Source organism: Trichosurus vulpecula, chromosome 3 (genome assembly GCF_011100635.1).
Source record: "Trichosurus vulpecula isolate mTriVul1 chromosome 3, mTriVul1.pri, whole genome shotgun sequence".
NCBI classification, from domain to species: Eukaryota; Metazoa; Chordata; class Mammalia; order Diprotodontia; family Phalangeridae; genus Trichosurus; species Trichosurus vulpecula.
The window spans coordinates 389149182-389162685 of NC_050575.1; positions in this window are offsets into that span (position 1 = coordinate 389149182).

The window sequence follows — 13504 nt, forward strand, 5'->3', positions numbered from 1 at the left end:
AGAGAGAGAGACAGAGAGACAGAGACAGAGAGAGACAGAGAGACAGAGAGAAGAGACAGAGAGACAGAGACAGAGACAGAGACAGAGACAGAGACAGAGAGAGAATGAGAATGGAAGTTATTCTCTTTTTCAGTTTACCGAGTGGGTAGGTCCTTTTGCCTCAGTGGCCAATTCCCTTTGGCATTAACCTCCAGTCACAGAAAACAAAGGACCAAACAGATCCATCACCATGTGAGGGTCTATCTCAATTTGTCAGATGAGGACACTGAGGCCTAGGACTAGGGACTTCCACATAGTCAAACAGTGTCAGTGGTAGAGCTGCCAAGTCCAGGACTTCTTTCATAGAGTTTATATCTGGAAGAGATATTAAAGACAATCTTTTCCAGTTCTCTCACTTTACAGACAGGTAGCCAAGACCTAGAGACAGGAAATGGTTTTCCCAAAGTCATATGTAATGAGGATCTGGCATATGCACAGATCCCATCAGTTTGCTCAGCTGATATAAATCCTCCATGTGAAGAGTCTAAGGAGATAGCTTCCAGGAGACCATGATGACCATAGTATTCCAGGAGAATCATGATGATATATAAGAGAAATGCCTTGGAGAGACTGTGGATCATGCATCAATGTTCCCTAACTGGTTCTGATTAGCTAACCATGTGGTTGGGTGGATACTTTTTTGTTGATTGTGTAGACAGAAATGTCATTATCTTCAAAAAGTCAGCTTTGACCTCTGTCCTTCATTTGCTTCTGGGGGAGCCCACTACATCTGAGGTGAGAGATCATATAGTAAAGTTGGATTACTTTAGGCTCTTCTTCCCCCTTGAGGCCTTCTGCCCACCCCCACTCCTCATAGGCCTCTGTCCTCAGCCTTTTGATTCATTTTTTCCATTCTAGTTGCAGGGAGCAGAGTCTCCAATATTGATTAGAAAAATGAGCCACAAGAATACAAAAGGTGGGATCCAGGTTGAGTTTTTGCAGCCAAAGCAACATCGATGCCCCAAGAAGCAAGGAGAAGTCTTTGGGAGTGACCCTCAGGCTCAGTGGAAAGAGTCACCTAACAGTTAGGACATATCTGGACATGAACTTGGTGGGACCAATGCTATTTAGGAACTGAGCTAGTTTTAAGGCTACTTCCAGAACTTGAGACAGTGTAGAGGAGAGTATGCCCTGGAAGTATTGGGGAAAATGTCTGTATATTTGCTCTTGCTATGTCTTTAGAGTAAATATCCCTTTGAAAAAGCTACTCAATGTTAAGTGATGAAATGGACCTGGGACACTAGTTTCAGGCCCTTAACAAATGTGAGGAACATAACTGGTGGTAGCTTGAGCCAATAGCATTAGAGAACCAAGATATCCAGAAATCCCTCAGGGTACCCTGGAATCTTAAGGGGAAATATTACTCACCTGGCACTGAGGGAATGGGGCAAGAGTATACTCGTTAGACATGCAAGTAATAATTGACAAAGATACAACTCAAAATGCAGATCATCAGCTCCCAAATTCCTTGTTGCTTCTGTTAGAGCAACTAGACTAAAGAAAATGTTGCTCAAGTTGTTGCCCCAAGCAAGAGGAGAAAACCTATCTACTCTGACCTTCCAGGGCAAGTTCCCATCCCAATAGGAAGAGTTAGCAAACTTTTACCTCCTCCTCCTCTCCTAATCTGTGTGTAACCCATGGCCTACTACTGCCCTCCCCACCCACCAAAAAAACCTCTGGGTTTGCTTGGACAGTATTCAATTTTGAGGACTTCTCAAAAATAAAATATCTCTGCACACAGCCAGGATTTTCCCTATAAATATCAAAATTTAACTCTTCTTAAGGGCAACAAAATAAAGAAAAAAATCCTCAGATCCTTTGCAAGCACTAAGGCCTACAAAACATCAAATATAGAACAATTTTTATTCAACTCAATTAAAAAATCTTACAAAGGACTGGGACCATAAATCCTTCCTGTTCCTTCTGCAATGAGTCCTCTCTCCCTTAGGAATCTCTATAGTCTTCTAGACTTACGGTGTTATCCTGAGGTTGGGACTCCCCACCTAGAAGAAAACAACCAGGGTTGAAAACCCTTTTGCTGGATATGAACAGTTCACACGATTCATAGTTCCAAGGAAGGACATGGTCCAAGTTTGCTCCTCCAAGCCTTATGTTTGTTAGTACTCCTCTGCTCCAGCTCCCAGACAGTTCAGGAATTCCTCCTCTGATTTAGGAGGCTTGGTCCAGGAATTAGTTCCTCCTTCATTCTACCATTGTTACTCTACTTCTTTTTAAAAATAGTTTATTTTTTCCAGTTAAGTCAATTTTTAACTTTTATTTTTCTACAACTTTGAGTTCTAAATTGTCTCCCTTCTTCTCACCCCTCTCCACTCATTGAGAAGACAAGTAATTTAATAAAGGTTATTCATGTGCAGTCATGCCAAACATATTTCCAAATTAGTCATGTTGTGAAAGGAAACACAGACAAAAAGCCAAGAAATATAAAGAAGGTTAAAAAAAAGAAGTATGCTTTGATCTGCATTAAGATTCTAACAAGTCTTTCTCTGTAAGTGGGTAACAGTTTTAATCTTAGGTCTTTCAGAACTTTCTTGGATCTTTGTGTTGTGGAGAATAGCTAAATCATTCACAATTGATCATCCTACACATCATTGTTGCTATGTACAATGTTCTCCCAGTTCTGTTCACTTCATTCTGCATCCATTCTTGTAAGTCTTTCTAGGTTTTTCTGAAACCACCTTGCTCAGTTTTTTTTCCTAAGATAGTATTATTTAAGTATTCTACTCCCTCTTCTGTTAATCTGGGCAACTTATATTTTTGTAAGTATTCATCCATTTCACTTAGATTGTCAGGTTTACTGGCATATAATTGCGCAAAACACCTTGTAGCAATTGCTTTAATTTCTTCTTCACTGGTGGTGAATTTACACTTCTCGTTTTTGATGCTGGTAATTTGGTTTTGTTTTTTAAACCAAATTAACCAATGGTTTATATATTTTTGTTGCCTTTCTTTCATAAAACCAGTTCTAAGTTTTATTTATTAGTTCAATGGTTTTCTCACATTCAATTTTATTAATCTCTTTATTTTATTGATGTAAGCCCTTAGGGATGGAAATTTTTTCCCTAAGTATTACTTTGGCCGCATCCCATAAATTTTGGCGTGTATCTTATTGTCATTCTCTTTAATGAAATTATTGGTTGTTTCTTTAGGATTAGATTATTTAGTTCCCAATTAATTTTTATTAAATGTAATTTTTATTGCATTATGATCTGAAAGGGATACATTTAATTTCTGCTTTTCTGCATTTGATTGTGAGGATTTTGACCTAATACATGATCAATTTTTATGTAGGTGCCATATACCACTGAGAAAAAGGTACATTCCTTTCTATTTCCATTCAATTTTTTCTAGAAGACTAGCATATCTAACTTTTCTAAAATTCTATTCATCTCTTTAACTTTTTCTTGTTTATTTTTTGGTAGAACTATCTAGTTGTAGGAGGGGAAAGTTGAGGTCTCTCACTAGTATAGTTTTATTGTCTATTTCCTCCTGTAACTCATTTAACTTTTCTTTAAAGACTTTGAATGCTGTACTATTTGGTGCATATGTATTTAGTATTGATATTACTTCATTGTCTATGGTACCTTTTAGCAAGATGTAGTTTCATTGCTTATGTCTTTTAATTAGATTTATTTTTGCTTTTGCTTTGCCTGAAATCATGAATGTTACCCCTGGTTTTATTTTTACCTTCGGCTGAAGCATAACGGTTCTGCTCCAGCCCTTTACCTTTACTCTCCGTATCTCTTTGCTTCAAGTGTGTTTCTTGTAAACAATATATTATAGGATTTTGTTTTTTAATTCACTCTCCTATCCACTTCCATTTTTATGGGTGAATTCTTCCTATTCACATTCACAATTATGTTTACTGTGTATTTCCTTCCATCCTATTTTTCCCATTTATCCTCCTCTCTCTCCTTTCACCCTGTCCCTCCTCAAGTGTTTTGCTTCTGACTACTGCCTCCCCAAATCTTTCCTCACTTCTATCAGCACCCCCTTTCCTTATTTCCCTCCCCTTGTAATTCCTTGTAGGGTAAGAGAGATTTCTATACTCAACTGAGTGTATATGTTACTTATTCCCTCTTTCAGCCAATTCTGTTGAGAATAAGGTTCGAGCACTGGCCATCCTCTCATCTTCCCTTTCATTGTACAAGCTTTTTTGTGCCTCTTTTATGTGATATAATTTACCCCATTTAACCTCTCCCTTCTTGTCTCAGGGCATCTCTCTCTCTCATCCCTTAATTTTGGTTTTTGGTGTTCAGAGCTAGTTCTGGGGGTCTGTAAGTTTTCAGTTCTTCCCAGGTGGTATGATCTAAGCTCTAAGGAGAGTTGTGGTCACTGCTTTCCTGGACTTTACTCTGGTCTGTGAGTGATTACAAGCATTGTTTTCTGCCCTGAAACTGTGACCATGGTTCCCACTCCCCTGTGGCCAGGAGGTCTAGTGTACTAGTGCTCCTCCTCCCCATGGAACTGCAACCTGGATTCCTGTGTGGGCAATGCTACAGAGTCCTGCACCCAGTGCCAGCTAAGGGTCCCCTGTAATCTCCTTCTGGCCAATTGTCCAACCCCTTTACAATCTGTGGGCCGAGAGATCCAGAAGTCACTGCCACAGATTCAATTGCCCCCAAAGCCTGCTGCTGGCTGTCTTGTACCTGGAGCTCATGGTTGGCTTGCCAGGTGTGACATCACTGGACTGTGCTCCCCTCTTACCCCAGTGAGACAGGCCTTTCCTGCCAACCTTCTAAGTTGTGTTGTTTCACTCCACCTTTTTGCTGGTTTTCCTGCTCCAGAATTCATTTTGAGGCGTTATTTTAAAGTTGCTTGAAAAGAATTTGGGAGAGCTCAGATGAGTCCCTGCCTTTACTCCACCAACTTGGTTCTGCCCTATTACCCTCCTGCTCAAAGGCTTCTTGAGTGAGTCTTCTGTCATCTCTGGGGCCACATGTCTCACTAAAAGGTCCTCAGAAACATGTAAGCTTCTCCACCAGGAAATCAGAATCCAAGTCTTTGTGTAGCTCTACTCCTCTTTGGTGTTTTTCCAGTCCTTGTTCCATCTGTCTGTTCTCCTCTCTTTGCTCTCTGTTTTTAAAAGCCAAGTTGTAGCTGAAGTATGAGCTGTCTGTGAATCAGTCATCCACTATTTGGTGTTAAAGAAGCAAGATGAGAGGCTAGAACAGGCAAAAATACACCTTATCAAAGATCTAACCTGGAAAATGCCACAGGAAAGATTTAGGAAGATATTCTAGCGATCCTCCTGGGCACTTGTGATATACCTGTAATGAAGAGCCCATATCTACTAAGGTAAAAACTTCCTTCCCCTATTATGAAATCTGGATCCCTCATCCCCATCCAGATCAATCTTAACTTCCCCATTCTCCTTAACACCCCATCTTCTAATACACTTCCCATCTTCTTGCGCTCATAGAAGTTTGGCCCCCTTCAGAAGACACTGCATTCCTGGCCATTCTCTTAGAGACAGCTAGGTAGTGCAGGGAATAAAATACTGAGCCTGAAGTCAGGAATTCAAATCTGATCTCAGACATTTATTAGCTGTGTGACCCTGGGTAAATCACTTAACCTCAGCCTGTTTCCTCAACTGTAAAATGAGTTGAGAATAATAGTGCCTACCTCCCAGGGCCGTTGTGAGGATCAATGAGATAATATTTATAAAATGCTCGGCACAATGCCTGGCACATAGGAGGTGCTTAATAAATGCTTGTTGCCTTCCTTCTGCTCTGGGAGGTCCTTCTCTCACACCCAGCAAAACACTGGACCAGAAATTCTCACACTCCTTGTTCCTCACTGCCATGTCCAGATCATCCCTTAACCACCATCACTTAGCAATCTCCTTTCTCTGGTCACTGAATCTACTTATAACTCCTGGTCCAGATCTTTGACTTAGTCACTTACCAGTCTTTTTCAAGGAATTCAGTACCTGATTCATAGCCTTGGTCTTCACCCAACTCCTGCCTTCATATTCAGGGATTATGCATGGTGATGTTCTCTCTGTTCCACATCTTCATAGTACCTCAGCTGCCCACAGGGATGGTCATCTCTCAGACCTCTCTCTCATCCATAACTCTAATGCAATAGCTAGCATTTATATAACATTTTAAAGTTTGCATTTTATAAATATTGTCTCATTTTATCCTCACAACAACTTGGTGAGGTAGGTGCTATTATTATCCTATTTTATAGATGAAGAAGCTGAGGCAGAAGAGAAGGTAAATAACTTGCCCAGGTCACACGGCTAGTAAGTGCTTGAGGTAGGAATTGAATTCAGTTCTTCCTGGCCCTAGGTCCAACCCTCTACCCACTGTGTCACCTAGCTGCCTTAACTCATCATCTTGAATTTCAACATTTCTCTGTCCGATAACTTCTATACCTATTCTTCGTGATCATACTGACCTTCACTGCCTTGACCATTCCATGTTCTCCTAATCTGGGGGGTGGGGGTGGGGGGAGGAGGAGAACCTGCAGCCTCAAGGCTGTATGTGGCCTTCTAGGTCCTTGGGTGCAGCCTTTGGGCTGAGTCCAAGTTTTATAGAACAAATCCTTTTATGAAGACAATTTGTTCTGTGAAGTTTGGATTCAGTCAAACAGCTGCACCTGAGGACCTAGAAAGCCACACGTGGCCTTGAGGCCATAGGTTCCCCACCCCTATCCCAGTCCATCACCCTACTCACATCTCACTTTTCTTCCTTCCCAGCTGTGACCAGCATAACTATATGCTGTCTTCTGCCCTTGAATTCCTTGCCCAACCCAACCCCTGTGTTACATCCACCTGTTTTCTGTGCTCCATGCTGCTCCAGGAAGCTGTGTAACTGGCTGACTGGATCCACTATAAATCTATCATATAATCTTGCCTGGTTTCTCGTTGTTAAATGGAAATCTTTTTATTCATCACTGATTGACTTTTTTTTGCAGGGGGGAAGGCAGGGCAATTGGGGTTAAGTGACTTGCCCAAGGTCACACAGCTAGTAAGTACGTAAAGTGTCTGAGGCCAGATGTGAACTCAGGTCTTCCTGACTCCAGGGCTGGTGCTCTAGACTTTTTAAATAAATAGTATTTTATTTTTTTCAATTACATGTAAAGACAAGTATTTTTGGCAGGGCAATTGAGGTTAAGTGACTTGCCCAAGGTCACACAGCTAGCACATGCGTCAAGTGTTTGAGGCCGGATTTGAACTCAAGTTCTCCTGACTCCAGGGCCCATGCTCTACTCACTGTGCTACCTAGCTGCCCCATGTAAAGACAATTTTTAACATTCACTTTTGAAAAATGTTTGAGTTTCAAGTTTTCTCTCTCCTTCCCTCCCCTTCTCCCTTCCTCTTTCCCCTCCCTCCTTCCTAAAATTTGATCTAGGTTATCTATGTGCACTGACTGACTGTCTATGGAAGTCACTGCGTCTGCTCTTCCAAACCCCTCTTTCCTCTTCAGACTCCCCTGAACCTTCCTCACCAGCTTCCCTCTTATCCCAGAACCTTACATCCTGCTTTAATTAAGAAAATAATAGAAACCATTCATCACAAGATCCATCTTCTTCTCTATTCCACATCCCCAAATCTCTCTACATGATCCCCGGTTGTCTCCCCATTGGGTCCAATATCTGAGGAAGACATACTGCTTTCTCCTTATCAGATTCAGCCTGATTACTTTTGCCCTTAAGACCATCTCTTCCCATGTTCTCTAGAATCATGTCCTTTGAATTTTCTCTCTTTTTCTAATCTTCAGTCTCCCCTTACGTAGCCCCCCTTTCCTGCTACCTACAAATATGCCTGTCTCCTCTGTCTTTAAAAAAACCCTCCATTTGACCTGCTGTTTCCTCAAACTATCATCCTATATCTTGTCTCCTTTCTTGGCAAACAAATTCCTAGGAAGAGTTACCTAACTGACTCCATTTCCTCACCTCCCACTCAATTCTCAATCCCTTACAATCTGGCTTCTGACATACACACCCCCGGGTCAAATGAAACCACTCTCTCCAAGGTCATTAACCAGTTACAGCTGCTAAACCCAATGGTCTTTTTCTCAGTCTTCATCCTACCTGAACTCTGCAACTTTGAAGAGTGTTGACCACCCCCTCCTTCCAGGTGCTCTTTCCTCCCTTGGCTTCCATGACGCTGCTCTTTTGGGTCTTTATTCCTCTCTTTATTTGGCTCGTTAGTCATCTCTCACCCACCAACTATAGTTGTAGATTGAGATCTTTGTCTTGAACTTTTTTCTCCTCTCTCTATACTCTTTCTCTGGATCACATCATCTTCTATGGGTTTAGTCATGACCTCCATATAGGTGACTTCCAAATCTCCATTGTCAGTCCTAAACTCTAGTCTTCCATCAACAGTTGCCTCCTGAACTTTTTTATGTCAATATCCCATCTATATCTCAAACTCAACATGTTTAAAACAGCTCAATATTTTCCCCCTTGAAATTTTCACTCCTTCAAACTTAGCTATTTCTATGAAAGGCACCCAGGCTTGCAACCTCTGTCTTCCTCTTTCTCATCTTTTATATGCGATCAGGTGCCAAGTCTCCATAGTTTAGGGCCTTTTCAGCCCTCGCTGCTCCATGATGATACTTTTCTATTTGGACTCCTTACTTCCAGTCTCTCCCATCTCTAACTCATCCTCCATAGGGCTGCCAAATAAAAGTTACTAAGATACAGCTCTGACCATGTCACTCTTCAGCTCAAAAATCTTCAGCTGCTCCCTATTGCTATTAGGAGAAAATACAGATTCCTCAGTTTATCACATAAAGCCCTCCACAATCCAGCTCCCACCCACCTATTTCTCCAGACACATTTCATATTATTTACTCTCCTTTATGTACCATAGTCCCAGCCAAATGGTCCTACTAGCTATTCTCCAAACTCAACAATCCATCTCCACCCTTCATATCTTTGCACAGACTGTCCCCTCCATGACTCAATATTCAGCTCAGACTCTTAGAATCAAGGCTTTACTAAGTTACCACCTCCAACATCATGTTCTTCCCGATCTCACAGTTTCATAGCGCATTCTTCCTCCTCAAATTTCCTTGGACTTGTTGTTGTTCAGTCATTTCAGTTGTGTCTGACTCTCTGTGACCCTGTTTGAGGTTTTCTTGGCAAAGATACTGGAGCAGTTTGTCATTTCCTTATCTAGTTTATTTTACAGATGAGGAAACTGAGGCAAATAGGGTTAAGTGACTTGTCCAGGATCACACAGCTAGTGAGGTCAAATTTGAACTTAAGTCTTTCTGACTCCATGCCCAGCACTCTACCCACTGTGCCACCTAGCTGCTCATCCTTTTATTTATCTACACATTTCACATGTATATCCAAAATATGAGCTCCTTGACAGGGACTGTTGAATGCCTTTCTTTGCATTCCTAGCACAGTGCCTGGCACATAATGTCATTTGATAAATCTTTGTTGAACTGAATTGAGATGCCAGTGGTTACAGCCAATAGGTCCTTAGGTAGGATACGATCTTTTTTATTTAAGTAGAATCCTTGATACTCCTCTCAGGACCAAGTCCCAAGAGGGTGGGGGGGGGGGCATGTGAAAAGGGCATAGAATAAATACAAATGATGTAGGATTTGGCCAAAGGGAAGGTTATCTATATAAAGCATTGCTTTCTACTAGGATTTTTCTGAGGACAACATATGGGTTGATGAAATAATAATGAAGGATGTGATCGATTAATTTGCATATGGTTTGCATTCAATTTGCGTGAGGTTGAATAGTCATTTTTTTCTGTGAAGGTTATGACACTTTGGGGGCAGTTTTTTTTCCCTTTTCTTATTTCTTTTCATTTCTTCACTATTCCCCAAGACCCAAACATCACCCTGGAGCAGAACTCTGAAACAGACTCACCCTGTCAGAGCTGGAAGAGAAATCAGAACCTAGAATGTCTGAGAGGGGAGGGGCCTTAGAACAGAGAGTGTCAGGATTGGCAGAGTCACGATGAGGAATTGTGGAAAGCACCAGGCATTCCAGTGAGGGCTCCTCAGTTGAGCAAGGTGGGTGGGTGGGTGTGTGGGAAATAACACCACACAAGGCAAGACAGAGAACCCCAGGATACCATGAAGCCCCTGATCCTAAGTTTGCCCCCTCTCAAGAATAGGACCATATTGCTGCTTCCTGATTAATCATCCATGATGGCTAGGGGCTGAGTGGTTGTTGCTTCATACTTGGCATCCAAAAAGATTGATCCCCGAGGACATAGATGGTAGAGTGGTAAGTCCTACAGCAAACATATAGGTGCTTTTGAGGAGGGGATTGAAAAAAGATTTCATGTCAGAGGAAGCTGGTGGTACGGTGGTTAGAGCACTGGTTTTGGAGTCAGTAGGATCTGAGTTCAAATGTGACCTTAGATACTTGGCCCTGGGCCAATCACTTAGGTCCTAGTTTTCTCAACTATAAAATGGAGATAATAATAGTCCCTACTTCCCAGGATGGTTGTGAGGACCAAATAAGACAATGTCTGTGCCTGACACATGGTAGTTGTTAAATAAATGCTTCTTTCCACCACCACTCCAAATGCCTCAAAGTATCATGTCAGCACTAGGAGGGATTCAACAGAGATTCTCTAGTTGAGGGATTCTTAACTTCCTAAGTTCTGTGAACTTTTTTTTTAATTTTAATTTTTTAATTTAATTTTTAATTTTAATAAAATTGGTTTATTTGTAATCTGATGCATTTTATTTTACTCGGTTAGCACCATGACCTTGAGAAGGGGCTTCACAGGACTGAAGGCTTCACAGGACTGACAAAGCGGTCTGGGACACACACAAAATACCTCACCTAATCCAATTCCAGAGGAATCTGAGGCCAAAGAGAGAAGCAATAACCTTCCCAAGGTCACAGAGGAAGGCTTATTCAGCTCTTACTGAAATTTCGACTGAGCCGAGATAGAGTCAGCAACAGCTCGAATCTCATAAATTCACAGACGGCTACAGCTGGAAAGGACCTTGGAGAGCACTTTGTCTGACGCCCTGATTTTACAGAGGAGCAAACAAAAAAACCTGTGTTGGTATCAGATTGGGGACTGAAGCCCTGCTTCTTGACTCTCGATCTAGCCCAGGTATTGAAATCTGCCCTCCTTTGGGGTCCAAGACAGTTAATTCCTGGTGTCATGACTGAAAACTAGAAGCCGAACAGGGTTAGGGTCCTTTTTACCTTCCAGGTCACTCTGGCCCCAGAGCTAACCGCGCATTTCATTCATTGGGAAAGTTCATTTGACTTGGGATAATAAAACAATGGGTGTGCTGGGTTCTGGGAGAAAGGCTCCTGAGCTACAGCCCAAGATTTTTCAGAAATGTTCCTTCTCCTTCCTGCCTCCCTTTCTTGGGGAAAACCATGCCAAGAAAAGGCAGAGAACTGGGGGAGCATTTTCCCCTCCCTGAGGCAGCTTTAAGCTTTAAGGCCCTATCCCTAAAATAGTTCTTTTCTCACCTCACAGGGTACTGGCTTTCAAAGTGTCCTCCCTTCCCAATCCCAGGCTTCCAGAAACCTAAGAAGCCAGGGAGGGGAGAATGACAAAGAGGAGAGGAGAGGGAGGGAGCAGAGACACAGTCACTAGAGGAGGGAGGTAGAGGTTTGCTCACCCCTCTTTATATATCCAAGAAGGAATGGCCTTCCAACAAAATGAAGTTGTCTGCTTTCCATTACCTGTTCCTACCCAGAGGGCCTGCACCCCCTCCTCGGGGCAATCGTGAGGGGTGAGAGGGAAAGACCCTTTCCAGTCCTCTCTACAGATCTCAAACACACACACACACACACACACACACACACACACAACACACGCGTGCGCGCGAACACACACACAATTCCAACTATGCCCTGCTCTTCTCCCTTATGGGCTGATAAGGGAAAAACCAGTTCCTTGCTGGTGGTCCTTTAAATCTCCCACCTTTAGGTAACCTACCACTCTTGGCCAATTGCCTGACCCAAGGCAAAGCCTGGAACTCCAGTGCCCCAGTCCCGGTTATTGTACTGAAAATTTGAAGGGACCTTCAAATAGAGGATATCAGACTGGGAGGGACTTCAGAATGCAGAATTTCAGAGCTGGAAGGGGCCTTAGATCATTAAATGTCAGAGCTGGAAGAGACCTTTGAACATAGAATCTCAGGGATGCTAGGGTCCTTGGAGCCTCCAGCCTAATGAGTCTGGGGAAAGGAAGTCATTTTCACAGTCACCCAGCTAGTCTTTGATAAAAGCAGGAGCTTAGAGTATATGAGGCAAAGCAAGATGAAATCTTTCTAGCAAGATAATTTGTAATTAGGCTGTGAGGAGACTCAAATGCCAAACAGATGAATTTCTCATTTATCCTTGAAGTAATAGGGAGAAAGTCAAGCTTCTTGAGCAAAAGAGTAACCTACTCAGGCTTATGCTTTGGGAAGTAAAAATTTGAAGGATGACTTCTAGGTTGTGACCCCAGATGAGTAGAAAATGGGGATATCAACAGAAATAGGGAAATTCAGAGGAATGGTGGTTTGAGCTGTTTTGGACATGTTGAATTGGAGATGCCTGGGAGATATTAGGTACAGATGTCCAGTAGGCAGTTGGGGATGTGGGTCTGTAGCACATGAGAGAGATGAGGGCCGGATACATAGATCTGGGAGTCATCTACTTAGAGATAAGGTGAGGTTGTAGAAGATGGTGCCATCATCAAGGGAGAGTGTGGTGAGAATGGGTATTCCCACTTAAGGAGGTAGCTCCTGGATGAGGAGACCCTGCAAATGAGGCTTGAGAGGGATTGTTTAAATAGATGTGAGGAAGGAGGAGTGTTGTGAAAACCTAGGGAGGAGAGAGAGTACAGGAGGAGAGAGTGAGCAGCCATGTCAAATGATCAAGGAGGATTGAGACAGACATCTTCAAAACCCTGTGGTGTGTGAATTTGGATTGCTTGGCTGTGCTTTTGGGTAACAAGGAAGATTCTTCTTTTTTTTCAGAGCAGTAGGGGAGCCAGGGGCTAGAGATAGTGATATTTAAAAAGAAAAGAAAGGAAAGAATGTCAATTTTTAAAATACATAGAAAAGGGCAGAAAGAGATGTAGATGCTGCGGAGTAGTACTGGTGCTAAAATGTTAAATTTCATATATATATGTATATATATATATATAAAACCAAGTCATACAGAATAGAGATCCATAGTTTCGTATATAATCCTCTTTTCTCTTCTTTATATATGGAAATGTTCCTGTCTAAAGATGTTTGTCAAGTTCATAAAGAAAAAAAGAAAAAAATTTAATTTAATTTTTTTAAAACTTCAGTTTATATTTTATCCTGGGGAGCCACCCGAAGCTTTTGTCCAAACCTCTGCTCAGCTCTTGGTTACCATGTATAACCTTCTTTAAACAAGCCCTCTGTGCCTGTCCTTGGTAGCTCCAATCCAAGACAAGGAGCACTTGTCAAGTTCCTACTAGGTACAAGGCTCAGTGTTAGTTACAAAGATGAAACTAAAAACA